Here is a 22,014-nt window from a genome sequence, read left to right as displayed (position 1 = left end):
AACCTCCCTGCTCTTGTATTCTATACCTCGGCTAATAAAGGAAAGGATTCCATTTGCCTTCTTAACCACTTTATCGACCTGTCCTACCTTCAGGGATCTGTGGACATTCACTCCAAGGTCCCTCACTTCCTCTACACTTCTCAGTATTTTCCCATTAATCATATTCCTTTGCCTTGTTTGACCTCCCCAAATGCATCACCTTACACTTCTCCAAATTGAATTCCATTTGCCACTTTTCTGCCCGTCTGACCGGACCATCAATATCTTCCAGCAGCCTACAGCTATCCTCCTCGCTATCTACCACACAGCCAATCTTTGTGTCATCTGCAAACTTATTGATCGTGCCCCCTACATCCAAATTGTTAATATATACCACAAAAAGCAGGGGACCCAGTACTGAGCCCTGCGGAACACCACTGGAAACAGCCCTCCAGTTGCTAAAACACTCGTCAACAATTACCCTTTGTTTCTTGCTACTGAGACAATTTTGTATCCACCTTGCTGCATTTCCCTGGATCCCATGGGATCTTCTTTTTTTTAAAGCAGTCTACCATGTGTTGATGTAGTAGAGCTAACCAAGGGGGAGCCAGTGGATGTGGTTTATTTGGACTTTCAGAAGGCTTTCGACAAAGTCCCACATAACAGATTAGTGTGTAAAATTAAAGCGCATGGGATTGGGGGTACAAAGAACAAAGAAAATTACAGCACAGGAACAGGCCCTTCGGCCCTCCAAGCCTGCGCCGATCCAGATCCTCTATCTAAACATGTTGCCTATTTTCTAAGGGTCTGTATCTCTTTTCTTCCTGCCCATTCATGTATCTGTCTAGATACATCTTAAAAGACGCCATCGTGCCCGCATCTACCACCTCCACTGGCAACGCGTTCCAGGCACCCACCACCCTCTGCATAAAGAACTTTCCACACATATCCCCCCTAAACTTTTCCCCTTTCACTTTGAACTCCTTTCCTCTAGTAATTGAATCCCCCACTCTGGGAAAAAGCTTCTTGCTATCCACCCTGTCTAGACCTCTCATGATTTTGTACACCTCAATCAGGTCCCCCCTCAACCTCCGTCTTTCTAATGAAAATAACCCTAATCGACTCAACCTCTCATCATAGCTAGCGCCCTCCATACCAGGCAACATCCTGGTGAACCTCCTCTGCACCCTCTCCAAAGCATCTACATCCTTTTGATAATGTGGCGACCAGAACTGCACGCAGTATTCCAAATGTGGCCGAACCAAAGTCCTATACAACTGTAACATGACCTGCCAACTCTTGTACTCAATACCCCGTCCGATGAAGGAAAGCATGCCGTATGCCTTCTTGACCACTCTATTTACCTGCGTTGCCACCTTCAGGGAACAGTGGACCTGAACACCCAAATCTCTCTGGACATCAATTTTCCCCAGGACTTTTCCATTTACTGTATAGTTCACTCTTGAATTGGATCTTCCAAAATGCATCACCTCGCATTTGCCCTGATTGAACTCCATCTGCCATTTCTTTGCCCAACTCTCCAATCTATCCAAAGTGTATTGTGATGGATAGAAAATTGGTTGGCAGACAGGAAACAGAGCAGGGATAAATGGGCCTTTTTCTGAATGGCAGGCAGTGACTAGTGGGTAACCGCAGGGATCGCTGCTGTGATCCCAGCTATTCACAATATATATTAATGATTTAGATGAGGGAACTAAATGTAATATCTCCAAATTTGCAGATGACACAAAACTGGGTGGGAGGGTGAGTTGTGAGGAGGATGCAGAGAGGCTTCAGGGTGATTTGGACAAGTTGAGTGAGTGGGCAAATACATGGCAGATGCAGTATAATGTGGATAAATGTGAGGTTATCCACTTTGGTAGCAAAAACAGGAAGGCAGATTATCTGAATGGCTATGAACTGAGAGAGGGGAATATGCAGTGAGACCTGGGTGTTCTCATACACCAGTCACTGAAGGTAAGCATACAGGTGCAACAGGCGGTAAAAAAGGCAAATGGTATGTTGGCCTTCATAGTGAGAGGATTCGAGTACAGGAGCAGGGATGTCTTGCTGCAATTATACAGGGCCTTGGTGAGGCCACACCTGGAATATTGTGTGCAGTTTTGGTCTCGTTATCTGAGGAAGGATGTTCTTGCTATCGAGCGAGTGCAGTGAAGGTTCACCAGACTGATTCCTGGGATGGCGGGACTGACGTATGAGGAGAGATTGAGTCAGTTAGGATTATATTCGCTGGAGTTCAGAAGAGTGAGGGGGGATCTCATAGAAACCTATAAAATTCGAACAGGACTTGACAGGGTCGATGCAGGAAGTATGTTCCCGATGGTGGGTGAGTTCAGAACCAGGGGTCATAGTCTAAAGATACGGGGTAAACCTTTCAGGACTGAGATGAGGAGAAATTTCTTCACCCAGACAGTGGTGAGCCTGTGGAATTTGCTACCACAGAAAGCATTGAGGCCAAAATATTGAATGTTTTCAAAAAGGAGTAGATATAGCTCTTGGGTCTAAAGGGATCAAAGGGTATGGGGCAAAAGTGGAAACAGGTTACTGAGTTGGATGATCAGCCATGATCATCATGAAAGGTGCAGCAGGCCTGAAGGGCCGAATGGCCTACTCCTGCTCCTATTTTCTATGTTTCTATGTGAGACCTTGTCAAATGCCTTGCTAATATCCATGTAGACCACATCAACTGCACTACCCTCATCTATCTTCCTTGTTACTTCAAAAAATTCAATCAAGTTGGTCAAGCAAGATCTTCTCTTAACAAATCCATGCTGACAATCCTTGATTAATCTGTGCCTTTCTAAGTGACAGTTTATCCTGTCTCAGAATTGATTCCAATAATTTCACTACTGAGGTTAGACTGACTGGCCTGTAATTATTCGGTCTATCCCTCGCTCCCTTTTTAAACAGAGCTACGACGTTAGCAGTTCTCCAATCCTCCAGCACCACACCTGTATCCAGTGAGAACTGGAAAATGATGGTCAGACCCTCTGCTATTTCTTCTCTTGCTTCTTTTAATAGCCCAGGATACATTTCATCTGGCCGTGGTGACTCCTCAACTTTCAAGGATACAAATCCCATTTATACTTCCTCTCTCCCTATGTTTATCACATCCTATACTTCACACTCCTCCTCCTTAACTACAATATCTGCATCGTCCCCCTCTTCTGTTAAGACAGACACAAAGTATTCATTAAGAAACATACCAACGTCTTCCGCCCCAAAACACAGGTTACCTTTTTGGTGTTTTATGGGCCCTACTCTCTCCTTAGTTATCCTCTTACTCGTAATGTATTGATAAAACATCTTTGGGTCCACTCTGATTTTGCTTGCCAATCTTCTTTCATGCCCTCTCTTTGCTTTCTTAATTTCCTTTTTGATTTCACCCCTCCACTTTCTATACTCCTCTCGGCTTTCTGTAGTATTGAGTTCTTGGTGTCGGACTTGAGCTTTCTTTTTCTGCCTCTTACCCTGTAAGCTCCTTGACATCTATGGGGCTCTAGATTTGGCTATCTCACGCTTTTCTTTGTGGAAACATGTTTGCTCTGAACTCCTTGAATTTCCCCTTTGAAAGCCTCCCACTGTTTTATTTTTATTTAGAGATACAGCACTGAAACAGGCCCTTCGGCCCACCGAGTCTGTGCCGACCATCAACCACCCATTTATATTAATCCTACACTAATCCCATATTCCTACCACATCCCCACCTTCCCTATATTCCCCTACCACCTACCTATACTAGAGGCAATTTATAATGGCCAATTTACCTATCAACCTGCAAGTCTTTGGCTGTGGGAGGAAACCGGAGCACCCGGAGAAAACCCACGCAGTCACAGGGAGAACTTGCAAACTCCGCACAGGCAGTACCCAGAATTGAACCCGGTTCGCTGGAGCTGTGAGGCTGCGGTGCTAACCACTGTGCCGCCCATAGTGTTCTGACACTATACCTTCAAGTATATGTTTCCAGTCCACTTTCACTAAATCACTCCTTCATTTAGTAAAATTGGCCTTGCCCAATTGAGAATTCTAACTCCTGTTCTATCTATGGAAAGGGTGCAGAGGAGATTTACTAGGATGTTGCCTGGTATGGAGGGAAGGTCTTACGAGGAAAGGCTGAGGGACTTGAGGTTGTTTTCGTTGGAGAGGAGGAGGAGGAGAGGTGACTTAATAGAGACATATAAGATAATCAGAGGGTTAGATAGGGTGGATAGTGAGAGTCTTTTTCCTCGGATGGTGATGGCAAACACGAGGGGACATAGCTTTAAGTTGAGGGGTGATAGATATAGGACAGATGTCAGAGGTAGTTTCTTTACTCAGAGAGTAGTAAGGGCGTGGAACGCCCTGCCTGCAGCAGTAGTAGACTCACCAACTTTAAGGGCATTTAAGTGGTCATTGGATAGACATATGGATGAAAATGGAATAGTGTAGGGCAGATGGTTTCACAGGTCGGCACAACATCGAGGGCCGAAGGGCCTGTACTGCGCTGTAATGTTCTAATTCTAATTGTAATGTTCTAATATCCTTGTCCTTTTCCATAATTACGTTAAAACTGACTGAATTATGATCACTATCACCAAAATGCTCTCCCATTCCTTCCACCTGCCCATCTCCAACCACTGTTTCAAAGTCAAGTGGCCTTTATATGGCCTCCTTTGAAATCCCACTCAGTACATCCCCCAGCACCCATCCCTGGGTTACCCCACTCAGTACATTCCCTGGGACACCCCACTCAGTGCATCTCCCAGCACCCATCCCTGGGCTACCCCACTCAGTACATCCCCCAACACCCATCCCTGGGTTACCCCACTCAGTACATTCCCTGGGACACCCCACTCAGTGCATCTCCCAGCACCCATCCCTGGGATACCCCACTCAGTACATCCCCCAACACCCATCCCTGGGTTACCCCACTCAGTACATTCCCTGGGACACCCCACTCAGTGCATCTCCCAGCACCCATCCCTGGGATACCCCACTCAGTACATCTCTCCCAGCACCTATCCCTGGGATACCCCACTCAGTACATCTCTCCCAGCACCTATCCCTGGGATACCCCACTCAGTGCATCTCTCCCAGCACCCATCCTTGGGATACCCCACTCAGTATATCTCTCCCAGCACCCATCCCTGGGACAGTGGTCTGAGTGAGGGAGCTGGAGATGACGAGACCCGAGAGCTGAAGTCTAGAGGCATTAATTAGGTGAGTAGGGAGATGTTTATCTACATTAGAGAGATAGTCAATGGCAACAGTGACAGACCTAGGTGGAAACTAAACATAGCAAGCAAGAAGTTAAAGTGGGGAACGTGCATCCAGCAAAATCTCTGACAAAACTACATCTGCAAAGCAGCTGTAGTGGCATCAAAACCAGGGAAGGAGCCAATTGGTAAGTAGCTGGTAAGTGTTTCAAAATATTAGACTAGAAAGTAAAGGCATGGCAGGACACCTCAACCTCATGGAATGCACATCCTGTGCCATGTGGGAAATCCTGGATGCTTCCCGTGGCCTCAACAACCACATTTGCTGCAAGTGTTGCCAACTAAAGCAGCTCGAGCTCCAGTTTCGGAGCTTGAGGCGCTGCTGGAGTCACAACCATGCATCCGTGAGGCTGACAGCTTTCTGGCTAGCACGTTTCTACAGCTGGTCATCCCACAGTTTAAGAGTGTGCCGACAGAGAGGGAAGAGTGACTGCCAGGCAGTCAAGGAGTTCCAGGCAGGTAGTGCAGGAGTGCAGGAGTGCCCCGAGTGCCACTCACTTTCCCCGGTATTCAGTTCTGAACACTGGCGAGAGTGATAGTTCCTCTGGGGAGTGCAGGCATAGCCAAGTGCATGGCACCATGGATGGCTCAGCTGCAGAGTGGGGGAGGAGAAGAGTGGAAGGTGATTTGATAATGAGGGGAACAGGCATGCAATTCTGCAGTTGCAGACGTGACTCCAGAATGGTATTTTGCCTCCCTGGTGTCGGGGTCAAGGTTGGCACTCAGCAGCTGCAGGACATTCTGAGGAGGGTGAACAGCCAGTGGTCATGGTCCATATTAGCACCAATGACATAGGCAGAAAGAGGGGTGAGGTCCTGCAGGCAGAGTTTAGGGAGCTAGAAGAGAGATTGAAAAGCAGGACCTCAAAAGGTAGTAATCTCTAGAATTCTCCCACTGCCATGTGCTAGTGAGGACAGAAATAGGAAGATAGAGCTGATGAATGTGTGGCTGCAAAGATGGAGCAGGAGGGAGGGCTTTAGATTCCTGAGGCATTGGGACTGATTCTGATGGAAATGGGACCAGGAAAAGCCGAATGGGCTGCACCGCAACAGGACCGGAACCAATATCCTCACAGGGGGTTTTGCCAGTGCTGTTGGGAAAATGGCAGGGATATAGGAATCTGAGAGTAGATTCAGAAGGGAGAGAAGAAAAGTTGGAAATGGAAGGCAAAAAATTAGTAAGCGAGTTTGGAAGGCAGAGGAAAAAAAGGCTAGAAAATAGACAAGAAGGGAGTTTGACTGCGCTAAATGGTATGTACTTCAATACAAGAGGTCTAGTGAATAAGACAGATGAGCTGAGAGCACAGATTGACACATGGGTACATGATATTATAGCTATTACTGAGACATGACTGAAAGGAGGGCAGAAATGGCAGCAAAATATTCCTGGTTACACTTCAGACTGGATATAGAGGGAGATAAAAAAAGGAAAAGGATTCGTAATATTGATTAAAGAAGCAATTATAGTAGTGATGTGGGATGAGATGGTAGAAAGATCGTCAAATGAGGCCATATGGGTTGAACTGAAGAACAAAAAGAGACACGCAACACTGCTGGGAGTGTTCTATAGATCCCCAAACATTCAGAGGACGAAAGAGCAAATACGTAGGCAAATCTGAGAAGTACAAAAATAATAGGGCAGTAATAGTAGGGAATTTCAACTACCCGAATATGGGATAGAATTAGTGTGAAAGGCACAGAGGGAAAACCCTTAAAATTAATTCATGAGAAATTTTTGTTTTAAGTCAGTATGTAGCAGCTCAACAGAGAGGGGTGGTTCTGGACTTAGTTTTAGGGAATGAAGCTGGGCAGGTGGAAAGGGGATCAGTTGGGGAGCACTTTGGTATAAGTGATCATAATTGAGTTAGTTTTGGTATAGTTATGGAAAAATACAAAGATAGAGCAGGAATAAACGTTCTCAATTGGGGAAAATCTACTTTTATTCAGCTGAGATGTGATTTAGCTAAAGTGGACTGGAAACAGTTACTTGAAGGCAAATCAGTGCCAGATCAGTGGGAATCATTCAAGTGAGGGTTCAGAGCCAGTACGTGCCCTGAAAGAATAAAGGGTGGGACTAACAAATCGAGAACCCCCCTGGAGGTCAAGGGGCTTCAAAGGAGAGGATAAAGAATAAAAAGACAAGCTTATGACAAATTCCAAGGACTCAATACTGCAGAAAATCTAGAGGAGTATAAAAGTGTGGGGATGAAATTAAGAAGGAAATTAGAAAAGCAAAGAGTCAAAGAGTCATGGAGAGATACAGCACTGAAACAGGCCCTTCGGCCCACCGAGTCTGTGCCGACCAACAACCACCCATTTATACTAATCCTACATTAATCTCATATTCCCTACCACATCCCCACCATTCTCCTACCACCTACCTACACTAGGGGCAATTTACAATGGCCAATTTACCTATCAACCTGAAAATCTTTGGCTGTGGGAAGAAACCGGAGCACCTGGCGAAAACCCACGTGGTCACAGGGAGAACTTGCAAACTCCGCACAGGCAGTACCCTGAATCGAACCCGGGTCACAGGAGCTGTGAGGCTGCGGTGCTAACCACTGCGCCACCCACATGAGGGCATGAAAAAATATTGGCAAGTAAAATCAAGGACAACCCAAAGATTTTTTGATGAATACATAAAGACCAAGAGGATAACGAAAGAAAGAGTAGGACCTATTGGGGACCACATGGGTAACCTGTGTGGAGGACAACATGGGGAAGATTCTGAATGAATACTTTCCGTCTATTTTCATAAAAGAGAGGGACAATACAGACAGAGAGGAGGAGTGTGAAATATTAGATAAAATTGACATTGTGAGAGGGGTTTAACATCTTTGAAAATGGATAAATCCCCAGACCCAGATGAAATGTATCCTAGGCTGTTAAGGGAAGCAAGGAGAAGAAATAGCAGACACTCTGACCATCATTTTCCAATCCTCCCTGGCTACAGGTGTGGTGCCAGAGGACTGGAGGACAGCTAATGTTGTACCATTGTTTAAAAAGCGTGATTACCAAGTAATTACAGGCTAGTCAGTCTAATCTCACTGGTGGGAAAATTACTGTAAGAAATTCTGCAGAACAGGATAAATCTTCATTTAGAAAGACACAGATTAATCAGAGACAGTCAGCATGGATTGTTAAGGGAAGTTGTGTCTGACCAACGATTGAATTTTTTGGGGAGGTAACAAGGATTGTCGATGAGGGTAGTACATTTGATGTAGTCTACATGGATATCAGCAAGCCTTTTGATAAGGTCCCACATGGTAAACTGGTCTTGTAAGTAGAAGCCCATGGGATCCAAGGGAAAGGGGCAAATTGGATCCAGAATTGGCTCAGAGACAGGAAGCGAAGGTTAATGGTCAATGGGTATTTTAGTGACTGGAAGGCCGTTTTCAGTGGGGGTTCACAGAGCTCAGTACTAGGCCCCTTGCTTTTTGTGGTATATAATCAATGATTTGGACTTGAATGTAGGTGGTATGACGAAGAAGTTTGCAGACAATACAAAAATTGGCCATGTGCTTGACAATGAAGAAGCTGCAGACTGCAGGAAAATATCAGTGGATTAGTCAGGTGGGTGGAGCAGTGGCAAATGGAGTTCAATCCGGAGGTAATGCGTTTAGGGAAGGCCAGCAAAGCAAGAAAATACACAATAAATGGTAGGATATTGTGAAGTGTAGATGAACAGAGGGACCTTGGAGTGCAAGTCCACATCCCTGAAGGTAGCAGGACAGGTAGATAAGAAGGTTTACGGGATACTTGCCTTTATTTGCCAAGGCACAGAATATAAGAACAGGGATGTAAGGCTGGAACTGTATAAAACTCTGGTTAGGCCACGACTGGAGTACTGTGTGCAGTTCGTGTCACTGCACTATAGGAAAAAGGCAATTGCACTAGAGAGGGTAAATTTACGAGGATGTTGACTGGACTGGAGAATTTTAGTTATGAGGAAAGATTGGATAGGCTAGGGTTGTTTCCACTGGAACAGAGGAGGCTGAGGGGAGACTTAATTGAAGCGTATAAAATTATGAGGGGTCGAGATAGAGTGGATAGGAAGGGTTGCATCTAAACTGGAGGGGGACCTATATCCTTGTGGGGAGGTTTGCTAGTACTACTCGGGAGGGTTTAAGCTAGTCTTGCAGGGGGGTGGGACCCAAAGTAGTAGTCGCTCTGATGAGATAGTTGAGACAAATGTAGAGGTTAAAGCAAGCAAGTCCAGCAGACAGGCCGGGCAGGGGCAGGACAGGGAGCGTGGAAGGTCTGGTAGGCTAAACTGCATTTACTTTAATGCAAGAAGCCTTACAGGTAAGGCAGATGAACTCAGAGCATGGATCGGTACATGAGATTGTGATATTATAGCTATTTCGGAAACGTGGTTGAGGGATGGGCAGGACTGGCAGCTCAATGTTCCAGGGTACCGATCCTTCCGGCGTGACAGAGATGGAGGTAAGAGAGGAGGGGGAGTTGCACTATTGATTAGGGAGGACATCACGGCAGTACGTAGAGAGGATATCCCGGGGGGAATGTCCAGCAAGGCCATATGGGTAGAATTTAGAAATAAGAAAGGGGTGATCACTTTGATGGGATTATACTATAGGTCCCCAATAGTCAGAGGGAAGTGGAGGAGCATATATGTAGGGAAATCACAGATAGGTGTAGGAATTATAGGGTTGTAAGAGTAGGTTATTTTAACTTCCCTAATACTGACTGGGACTGCCTTAGTGCTAAGGGATCAGATGGGGAAGAATTTGTTAAGTGTGTCCAGGATAGTTTTCTGAAGCAGTATGTGGATGGCCCGACTAGAGAAGGGGCTACACTCGACCTCCTCTTAGGAAATGAGGCTGGGCAGGTGGTTGATGTGTCAGTGGGGGAGCACTTTGGGACCAGTGACCATAACTCTATTAGCTTCAAGATAGTTATGGAAAAGGATAGGACTGGTCGTCAGGTTGAAGTCCTAAATTGGGGGAAGGCTAATTTCGATGGCATCAGACAGGAACTCTCAAAAGTTGAATGTGAGAGGCTGTTTACAGGTAAAGGGACGTCTGGCAAGTGGGAGGCTTTTAAAAGTGAGATCGGAAGAGTTCAGGGCCAGCATGTTCCAGTTAGATGGAAGGGCAAGGCTGGCAAGTTTAGGGAACCTTGGTTGACGAGGGATATTGAGGGTCTGGTCAGGACAAAGAAGGAGGCATATGTCAGGTATAAGCAACTGGGATCGAGCGGGTCCCTCAAGGAGTATAGGGGATGTTGGACTACATTTAAGAAGGAAATTAGGAGGGCGAAAAGGGGCCACGAGATTTCCCTGGCAGATAAGATAAAGGAGATTCCGAAAAGATAAGTATATTAAGAGTAAAAGGGTATCTAGGGAGAGAGTAGGTCCCCTTAAGGATCAGTGTGACAATCTATGTGTGGAGCCACGGGAAATGGGCGAGGTCTTAAATGCATATTTCTCGTCCGTATTTACCGTGGAGGTGGTCATGGAAGCTAGTGAGTTCAAGGGAGGGAACACCGATATCCTGGAGCGTATCAACATTACAAAGGAGGTGGTGTTGGAGGTTTTGAAGCGCATTAAGGTGGATAAATCCCCAGGGCCTGACCAGGTGCATCCTAGAATGCTATGGGAAGCAAGGGAGGAGATTGCTGGGGCCCTGGCAGAGATTTTTGTATCATCGTTAGCCACGGGTGAGGTATCGGAAGACTGGAGGATAGCTAATGTTGTGCCTTAAGAAGGGCAGCAGGGATAAGTCAGGGAACTACAGGCCGGTGAGCCTTACATCAGTGGTGGGAATGTTAGTGGAAGGGATTCTGAGAGAAAGGATTTATATGCATCTGGAAAGGCAGGGTCTGATTAAGGATAGTCAGCATGGCTTTGTGCGTGGGAAATCATGTCTCACAAATTTGATTGAGTTTTTCGAGGAGGTGACCAAGAGGATTGACGAGGGCAGGGTGATGGACGTTGTCTACATGGACTTTAGCAAGGCCTTTGACAAGGTCCCGCATGGTAGGCTGGTCCAGAAGGTTAGAACACATGGGATCCAGGGTGAGCGAGCAAATTGGATACAAAATGGCTTGGTGATAGGAGGCAGAGGGTGGTAGTGGAGGGTTGTTTTTCAGATTGGAGGCCGGTGACCAGGGACCAGTGCCGCAGGGATCAGTGCTGGGCCCTCTGTTGTTTGTCATATATATTAATGACTTGGATGTGAGTGTAAGGGGCATGATTAGTAAGTTTGCAGTTGACACCAAAATTGGTGGTATAGTGGACAGTGAAGAAGGTTGTCGAAGGTTACAACAGGATATAGATCAACTGGGAAAGTGGGCAAGGGAGTGGCAAATGGAATTTAATGCAGACAAGTGTGAAGTGATGCATTTTGGGAAGTTAAACCAGGGCAGGACATATACAGTGAATGGCAGGGCCCTGGGAGTGTTCTTGAGCAGAGAGACCTTGGCGTGCAAGTACATAGTTCCCTGAAAGTGGCAACACAGGTAGACAGGGTGGTGAAGGAGGCGTATGGCATGCTTGCCTTCTTCGGCCGAGGCATTGAGTATAAGAGTTGGGACATCATGTTACAGTTGTACATAACGTTGGTTAGGCCGCATTTGGAGTACTGTGTGCAGTTCTGGTCGCCGCACTACAGGAAAGATGTGATTAAGCTGGAGAGAGTGCAGAAAAGATTCACAAGGATGTTGCCTGGTTTGGAGGGCTTGAGTTATAAAGAGAGATTAGATAAGCTGGGTCTGTTTTCCCTGGAGCGAAGGAGGCTGAAAGGGGACATGATAGAGGTATATAAAATTATGAGAGTCATAGATAGGGTAGATAGCCAGAGTCTGTTTCCCATGGAAGGGGTGACTAAAACTAGAGAGCATAGATTTAAGGTGAGAGGGAGGAGGTTTAAAGGGGATCAAAGGGGTACATTTTTGACACAAAGAATAGTGGGTATCTGGAATGAGCTGCCAGAGGAGGTGGTGGAGGCAGGAACAGTAGCAACATTTAAGAGGCATCTGGACAGGTACTTGAATGAGCAAGGCATAGAGGGATATGGAATTAATGCAGGCAGGTGGGATTAGTATAGATAGGCATTATAGTCGGCATGGACGCGGTGGGCCGAAGGGCCTGTTTCTATGCTGTACGACTCTATGACTCGATAACCTATTCCCCTTAGTTGAAGAGTCCATAATTAGGGGCATAGATTTAGGGTAAGTGGTTGGACGTTTAGAGAGAATTCGAGGGGAAATTCTTTCACCCAGAGGATGGTGGGGATCTGGAACTCACTGCCTGAAAGGATGGTAGAGGCAGAAATTCTCATAATATTTAAAAGGTACTTGGGTATGCAGTTGAAGTGCCGTAACCTACAAGGCTACGGACCAAGAGATCAAGTGGGGTTAGGCTGGATGGCTACTCATTGGCTGGTGCAGACAAGAAGGGCCGAATGGCCTCCTTCTCGGTTGTAATTTTCTATGATTCTGTACTTTGCTCAGTACATCCTCCCAGCAACAATCTCTGGAATGTTCCACTCGATGTCTCCCAGCAGCGATACGTTAATTGCCGTTATCAAAAAGGAGGTGGTGTTGGGCGTCTTGCAAAGCATTTTGGTAGATAAGTCCCCAGGGCCTGATGGGATCTACACCAGAATACTGAGGGAGGAAAGGGAAGAAATTGCTGGGGCCTTGACAGAAATCTTTGCATCCTCATTGGCTACAGGTGAGGTCCCAGAGGACTGGAGAATAGCCAATGTTGTGCCTTTGTTTAAGAAGGGTAGCAAGGATAATCCAGGAAATTATAGGCCGGTGAGCCTTACGTCAGTGGTAGGGAAATTATTAGAGAGGATTCTTCAGGACAGGATTTACTCCCATTTGGAAACAAATGAACTTATTAGCGAGAGGCAGCATGGTTTTGTGAAGGGGAGGTCGTGTCTCACTAATTTGATTGAGTTTTTTGAGGAAGTGACGAAGATGATTGATGAAGGAAGGGCAGTGGATGTTGTCCACATGGACTTCAGTAAAACCTTTGAAAAGGTCCCTCATGGCAGACTGATACAAAAGGTGAAGTCACACGGGATCTGAGGTGAGCTGGCAAGATGGATACAGAACAGGCTCAGTCATAGAAGACAGAGGGTAGCAGTGGAAGGGTGCTTTTCTGAATGAAGGGCTGTGACTAGTGGTGTTCTGCAGGGATCAGTGCTGGGACCTTTGCTGTTTGTAGTATATGTAATTGATTTGGAGGAAAATGTAGCTGGTCTGATTAGTAAGTTTGCGGACGACACAAAGGTTGGTGGAGTTGCGGACAGTGATGAGGATTGTCAGAGGATACAGCAGGATATAGATCGGTTGGCGACTTGGGCGGAGAAATGGCAGACTGAGTTTAATCCGGACAAATGTGAGGTAATGCATTTTGGAAGGTCTAATGCAGGTGGGAAGTATACAGTAAATGGCAGAACCCTTAGGAGTATTGACAGGCAGAGAGATCTGGGAGTACTGGTCCACAGGTCACTGAAAGTGGCAACGCAGGTGGATAAGGTAAACAAGAAGGCATACGGCATGCTTGCCTTCATCGGTCAGGGCACAGAGTATAAAAATTGGCAAGTCATGCTGCAGCTGTACAGAACTTTAGTTAGGCTACACTTCAGAATTGCACGCAATATTCTGTCGCCACACTACCAGAAGGACATGGAGGCTTTGGAGAGGGTACAGAAGAGGTTTACCAGGATGTTGCCTGGTCTGGAGGGCATTAGCTATGAGGAGAGGTTGGATAAACTCAGATTGTTTTCACTGGAACGACGGAGGTGGAGGGGCGACATGATAGAGGTTTACAAAGTTATGAGCGGCATGGATAGAGTGGATAGTCAGAAGCTTTTTCCCAGGGAGGAAGAGTCAGTTACTAGGAGACAGAGGTTTAAGGTTAGAGGGGCAAAGTTTAGAGGGGATGTGCGAGGCAAGTTTTTTACACAGAGGGTGGTGAGTGCCTGGAACTTGTTGCCGGGGGAGGTGGTGGAAGCAGGTACGATAGCGACGTTTAAGAGGCATCTTGACAAATACATGAATAGGAAGGGAATAGAGGGATACGGACCCCGGAAGTGCAGAAGGTTTTAGTTTAGGCAGGCATCAAGATGGGCGCAGGCTTGGAGGGCCGAATGGCCTGTTCCTGTGCTGTACTGTTCTTTGTATATTAATTGTGTTTAATTGTATGTAAATTGTAGACATTAACTAGAGATTCCCTATAAATAAACAGAATAAAACTGTGATTGTTGTGTTAGGAAGTGCATCCTTGTAATCTGTAACTCTGTAAATAAATATAAAGATGGATCCAGTTCTATCCTCCACCACTTGGCGTTTTGGAATAGAACAAGGCAGCAGAGGATGGTTGCCTGAAGTTTGGAAGATAAGAAAAAAATTCAGACAGAAAACTACAACCCAACTAGCCAGTGAAAAATGATAGGGCAGAGGGCAGGAGAGATTAAATGACAAAAATGTCATCGGACAAAGGCAAAGAGCATGTTAATGGTTCTGGTGAAAGACAAAGCATTAGTCCGGCTTAGTGCTTCTCCATGTTGAACACCAATTGGAAGAGCACAGATTGTACACTGGGTGGGGTCTACAATGTCCATCACCGAGTGCGCCTCGGTAGCACCACTACCAAAAGGACATAGCTGCCAGACTGAGGCTGCGGCAGGAAGTGAAGGAACCAAGAGGGAAAAACCTACTTGACCTTGCCCTCGCCAATCTGCCTGTCACAGATGCATCTGTCCATGACAGTATTGGTAGGAGTGACCACCGACAGTCCTTGTGGAGACAACGTCCCTTCTTCACATTGTGTTGGGAGGCACTACCACTGTGATAAATGGGATAGATTTCGAACAGATCTGGCAACTCAAAACTGGGCATCCATGAGGCGCTGTGGACCATCAGCAACAGCAGAATTGTACTCAACCACAATCTGTAACCTCATGGCCCAGCATATCCCCCACTCTACCATTACCATCAAGCTGGGAGACCAACCCTGGTTCAATGAAGAGTGCAGGAGGGCATGCCAGGAGCAGAACCAGGCATACCTCAAAATGAGGTGTCAACCTGGTGAAGCTACAACACAGGACTATTTGTGTGCCAAACTGCGGAAGCAGCATGCGATAGACATAGAATCATAGAATGTTCAAGGCACAGAAAGAGGCCACTTGGCCCATCGTGTCTGTGTCGGCCGAAAAACGATGCACCTATTCTAATCCCACCTTCCAGCATTTGGTCCGTAGCCCTGCATATTACTGCACTTGAGGTGCATATCCAGACTCCTTCTGAATGAATTGAGGGTTTCTGCCTCAACTATCCTTTAAGGTAGCGAGTTCCAGACTCCCACCACCCTCTGGGTGATAACGTTTTTCCTCAGCTCCCTTCTAATTTTTCTCCCAATCTATGCCCCCTCGTCACTGACCTCTCTGCGAAGGTGAATAGACCCTTCACCTCCACTCTATCCAGGCCCCTCACAATTCTGTACATTTCAATCTGATCGCCCCTCAGCCTTCTCTGTTCCAAGGGGGACAACCTCAGCCTATCCAATCTTTCCTCACAGCTGCATTTTTCCGGTCCTGGCAACATCCTCGTAAATCTCCTCTGTACCCTCTCTGGTGCAATTACATAGAACAAAGGAGCAGGAGTAGGCCATTCGGCCTTTCAATACAATCATGGCTGATCATCCAAACTCAGTAATCTGTTCCCACTTTCTCCCCGTATCCCTTCATCTCTTTAGCCCTAAGAACTATATCTAACTCTTTCTTGAATATATTTAATGATTTGGCCTCAACTGCTTTCTGTGGTAGAGAATTCCACAGGTTCAGCACTCTCTGGGTGAAGAAATCTCTCCTCATCTCAGTCCTAAATGGCTTACCCTTTATCCTTAGACTGTGACCCCTGGTCCAGGACTCCCCCGCCATCAGGAACATCCTTCCTGTAACTAATCTGTCCAGTCCTGTTATAATTTTGTCAGTTTCGATGAGATCCCCTCTCATTCTTCTAAACTCTAGCGAATACAAGCCTAATCAACCCAATCTCCCTTCATACGTCAGTCCTGCCATCCCAGGAATCAGTCTGGTGAACCTTCGATGCACTGTCTCTATAGCAAGAACATCCTTCCTCAGATAAGGAGACCAAAACTGCCAACAATACTCCAGATGTGGTCTCATCAAGACCTTGTATAATTGCAGCAAGACATCCCTGTTCCTGTACTCGAATCCTCTCGCTATGAAGGCCAACATACTATTTGCCTTCTTAACTGCCTGCTGCACCTGCAAGCTTATTTTCAGCAACTGGTGCACAAGGACATCCAGGTCTCACTGTACCTCCCCCTTTCCCAATCTATCGTCTTTCACTTAATAATCTGCCTTTCTGTTTTTGCCAATAAAATGGACAACCTCACATTTATCCACATTGTACTGCATCTGCCATGTATTTGCCCACTCACTCAAACCTGTCCAAATCATACTGGAGCTTCTCTGCATCCTCCTCACAGCTCACACTCCCACCCAGCTTTGTCTCATCTGCAAACATGGAGATATTACATTTAATTCCCTCATCTATATCATTAATATATATTGTGAATAGCTGGGGTCCGAGCACTGATCCCTGTGGTACCCCACTAGTCACTGCCTGCCACTTGGAAAAAGACCCGTTTATTCCTAATCTTTGTTTCCTGTTCGCCAACCAGTTCTCCAACCATGTCAGTACCTTACCCCCAATCCTATGTGCTTTACCTGCTAATCTCTTATGTGGGACCTTATCGAAAGCCTTTTGAAAGTCCAAATACACCACATCCACTGGTTCTCCCTTATTTATTTTACTAGTTACATTCTCAAAAAATTCCAGTAGATTTGTCAAGCATGATTTGCCTTTTGTAAATCCATGTTGACTTTGTCCAATCCGGTCATTGTTTTCCAAGTGCTCTGCTATTAACATCTTTTATAATGGACTCTAGCATTTTCCCCATTACTGATGTCAGGCTAACTGGTCTATAATTCCCTGTTTTCTCTCTACCTCTTTTTTTAAATGGTGGGGTTACATTAGCTACCCTCCAAATCTGTGGGAACTGTTCCAGAGTCTATAGAATTTTGAAAAATGACCAGCAATGCATTTAGTATTTCTAGAACCACTTCCTTAAGTACTCTGGGATGTAGATTATCAAGCCTTGGGGATTTATCAGCCTTAATCCCATCAATTTCTCTACTAATATTGATTTCATACAGTTCCTCCTTCTCCCTAGACCCTGTGTTTCCCAACATTTCTGGGAGGTAATTTGTGTTCTCCTTTGTGAAGGAAGAACCAAAGTATGTATCAATTATTCTGCCATTTCTTTGTTCCCAATTATAAACTCCCCCGTTTCTGACTGTAAGGGACCCACATTTGTCTTCACTAATCTTTTTCTCTTCACGTACCTATAGAAACTTCTAGTCACTTTTTATGTTCCCCACCAAGCTTACTCTCGTACTCTATTTTCCCCTTCTTAATCAATCCCTTTGTCCTCCTTTGCTGAATTCTAAACTGCTCCCAATCCTCAGGTTTGCTGCTTGTTCTGGCCATTTTATATTTCTCCTCCTTGGATCTAATACTATCCCTAATTTCTTTTTGAAGCCACGGTTGAGCCACCCTTCCTGTTTTATTTTTGTGCCAGACAGGAATGAACAATTGTTGTAATTTATCCATGTGCTCTTTAAATGCTAGCCATTGCCTATCCACTGTCAACCCTTTAAGTAACGTTCCCCAATCTATCATACCCGACTCGCGCTTCATACTTTCATAGTTTCCTTCATTTAGGTTCAGGACCCTAGTCTCGGAATCAACTTTCTCACTCTCCATCTTAATGAAGAATTTGATCATGTTAAGGTCGCTCTTCCCCAAAGGACCCCGCACAACAAGATTGTTAACTAATCCTTTATCATTACGCAATATCCAGTCTAGTTGGTTCAAAAAACTATCACATAAGCACTCCAGGAATTCCTCCTCTACAGAATTGTTGCTAATTTGTCCAATCTCTGTATAAAGTCACCCATAATTACAATTGCACCCTTATTGTATGCATCTCTAATTTCCTGTTTAATGCTATCCTCTACATCACCACTGCTGTTTGGGGGTCTATATACAATCCCCACCAACATTTTCTGCCCCTTGGTGTTTCTTAGCTCCCCCCATACAGATTCCACATCAGGATTCTCTGTTTTTTCTGGCAAATTTATATGCCTCTTCCTTGGATCTAATGTTATCTCTAATTTCCCTTGTAAGCCATGGTTTGGCTACCTTTCCCGTTTTACTTTTGCGCCAGACAGGAATAAACAATTGTTGCAGTTCATCCATGCACTCTTTGAATGTTTGCCATTGCCTATCCACTGTCATCCCTTTAAGTAACGTTTCCCAATCCATCATAGCCAACACATGCCTCATATCTTCGTACTTTTCTTTATTAAGATTCAGGACCCTTGTCTCAGAATCAACTATGTCACTCTCCATCTTGATGAAGAATTCTATCATATTATGGTCACACATTCCCAGGGGTCTCGCACAACTAGATCGTCAATTATTCCTCTGTCATTACACAATACCCAGTCTAGGATTGCCTGTTCTCTAGTTGGTTCCTCAAAGTATTAGTTCAGAAAACCATCCCATATACACTCCATGAATGCCTCCTCTACAGTATGGTGACTAATTTGATTTGCCCAATCTATATGAAGATTAAAGTCACCCATAAACTACAGATGTTCCTTTATCGCATGTGTCTCTAATTTCCTGTTTAATGCCATTCCCATCACCACCACTACAGTTTGGGGGTCTATATACAACCCCCACTAATGCTTTTTGTCCCTTAGTGTTTCTCAGCTCGACCCATACAGATTCCAAATCGTCAGAGCTAATATCCTTCCTCACTATTGCGTTTGTTTCCTGGTTAAAGAAGAAATTAAGAGTAGGGATAAATGGGCCTTTTTCCGAGTGGAAGGCAGTAAATAGTGGGGTACCGCAGGACCACAGCTATTCACAATATATATTAATGATATAGATGAGGGAATTAAATGTAATATATCCAAGTTTGCAGATGACACAAAGCTGGGTGTGAGTGTGAGCTGTGAGGAGAATGCAGAGAAGCTCCAGTGTGATTTTGACAGGTTGAGTAAGTGGGTAAATACAAGGCAGATGCAGTATAATGTGAATAATGTGAGGTTATCCACTTTGGAGGCAAAAACAGGAAGGCAGATTATCGGAACGGTGATAGATCAGAAAAGGGGAGGTACAGTGAGACCTGGGTGTCCTTGTGCACCAGTCGCTGAAAGTAAGCATGCAGGTGCAGCAGGCAGTTAAGAAAACAAATGGTATGTTGACTTTCATAGCGAGAGGATTCGAGTCCAGGAGCAGGGATGTCTTGCTGCAATTATACAGGGCCTTGGTGAGGCCACACCTGAAATACTGTGTGCAGTTTTGGTCTCCTTATCTGAGGAAGGATGTGCTTACTATGGAGGGAGTGCAGCGAAGGTTCACCAGACTGATTCCTGGGATGGCAGGACTGACATATGAAGAGAGATTGGGTCGATTAGGCTTGTATTCGCTAGGGTTTAGAAGAATGAGAGGGGGATCTCATAGAAAGCTACAAAATTCTAACAGGACTGGACAGACTAGATGCAGGAAGGATGTTCCCGATGGTGGGGGAATCCAGGACCAGATCATGGTCTAAGGATAAGGGGTAAGCTATTTAGGACTGAGATGAGGAGAGATTTCTTCACCCAGAGAGTGGCGAACCTGTCGAATTCTCTACCATGGAAAGCAGTTGAGGCCAAATCATTAAATATATTCAAGAAAGAGTTAGATATAGTTCTTAGGGCTCAAGGGCCCAAGGGATATGGGGAGAGAGCAGGAACAGGGTACTGAGTTTGGATGATCAGCCATGGTTGTACTGAATGGCGGAGCAGGCCCGAATGGCCTACTTCTGCTCCTATTTTTGTATGTTTCTAACAGGAGAAGGAGGCTCCACAAATATCCCCATCCTCAATGATGGGGGAGCCCAGCACATCAGTGCGAAAGATAAGGCTGAAGCATTTGCAACAATCTTCAGCTAGAAGTGCCGAGTTGATGATCCATCTCGGCCTCCTCCTGAAGTCCCCAGCATCACAGATGCCAGTCTTCAGCCAATCCGATTCACTCCATGTGATATCAAGAAATGGCTGAAGGCACTGGATATTGCAAAGGCTGTGGGCCCTGACAATACTCTGGCAATAATACTGAAGACTATGCTCCAGAACTTGCCACGCCCCTAGTCAAGCTGTTCCAGTACAGCTACAACACTGGCATCTCCCGGCAATGTGGAAAATTGCCCAGGTATGTCCTGTACACCAAAAGCAGGACAAATCCAACCCGGCCAATTACCACCCTCCCATCAGCCTACTCTCAATCATCAGTAAAGTGATGGAAGGGGTCGCCGACAGTGCTATCAAGTTGCACTTGCTTAGCAATAACATGCTCAGTGACGCTCAGTTTTGGTTCCGCCAGGGCCACTCAGCTCCTGACCTCATTACAGCCTTGGTTCAAACATGGACAAAAAAGCTGAAGTGCAGAGGTGAGGTGAGTGTGACTGCCCTTCACATCAAGGCAGCATTTGACCGAGTATGGCATCAAGGAGACTACCAAAACTGGAGTCCACGGGAATCGGGGGAAAACTCTCCGTTAGCTGGAGTCCACGGGAATCGGGGGAAAACTCTCCGTTAGTTGGAGTCGTACCTCGAGCAAAGGAAGATGGTTGTGGTTCTTGGAGGTCAATCATTTTAGCCCCAGGACATCACTGCAGGAGTTCCTCAGGATAGTGTCCTGGGCCCAACCATCTCCAGCTGCTTCATCAATGACCTTCCTTCAATCCTAAGGTCAGAAGTGGGGATGTTCGCTGATGATTGCACAATGTTCAGCACCATTCGCGACTCCTCAGATACTGAAGCAGTCCGTTGTAGAAATGCAGCAAGACCTGGACAATATCCAGGCTTGGGCCGATAAGTGGCAAGTAACATTTGCGCCACACAAGTGCCAGGCAATGACCATACAAAAGAGATGTTCCGTTGATGCTCAATGGCATTACGATCACTGAATCCTCCACTATCAACATCCTGGGGGGGTGGGGGAGGGGGGGGGTACCCTTGACCTGAAACTGAACTCAACCAGCCACATAAATGCTGTGGCTACAAGAGCAGGTCAGAGGCTGGGAATTCTGAGGCGAGTAACTCACCTCCTGTCATCCCAGTGCCTGTCCACCATCTACAAGACACAAGTCAGGAGTGTGATGGATGGATGCAGCTCAACAGCAACAAGCTGAAACACCATCCAGGACAAAGAAGCTCGCTTGATTGGCACCCCATCCACCACATTGACCATTCACTCGCTCCACCACCGAAGCACAGTGGCAGCAGTGTGTACCATCTACAAGATGCACTGTAGCAACACGCCAAGGCTCCTTCGACAGCACCTTCCAAACCTGCAACCTCTACCACGTAGGACAAGAGCAGCAGACGCAAGTTTCCCTCCAAGTCACACACCATCCTGACTTGGAACTATATCGCTGTTCCTTCACTGTCGCTGGGTCAAAATCCTGGAACTCCCTTCCTAACAGCACTGTGGGTCTACCTACCCCACATGGACTGCAGCGGTTCAAGAGGGCAGCTCACCACCACATCTCAAGGGCAATTAGGGATGGGCAATAATGCTGGCCTAGCCATAAAAACGCCACAAAAAAGAGGATAAACTAAGAGAAGGAAAAC

Source organism: Heterodontus francisci, chromosome 12, assembly GCF_036365525.1.
Source record: "Heterodontus francisci isolate sHetFra1 chromosome 12, sHetFra1.hap1, whole genome shotgun sequence".
Taxonomy (NCBI): Eukaryota; Metazoa; Chordata; class Chondrichthyes; order Heterodontiformes; family Heterodontidae; genus Heterodontus; species Heterodontus francisci.
The sequence above is the reverse complement of the archived record's forward strand: the minus strand, read 5'-3'. Positions refer to the sequence as shown.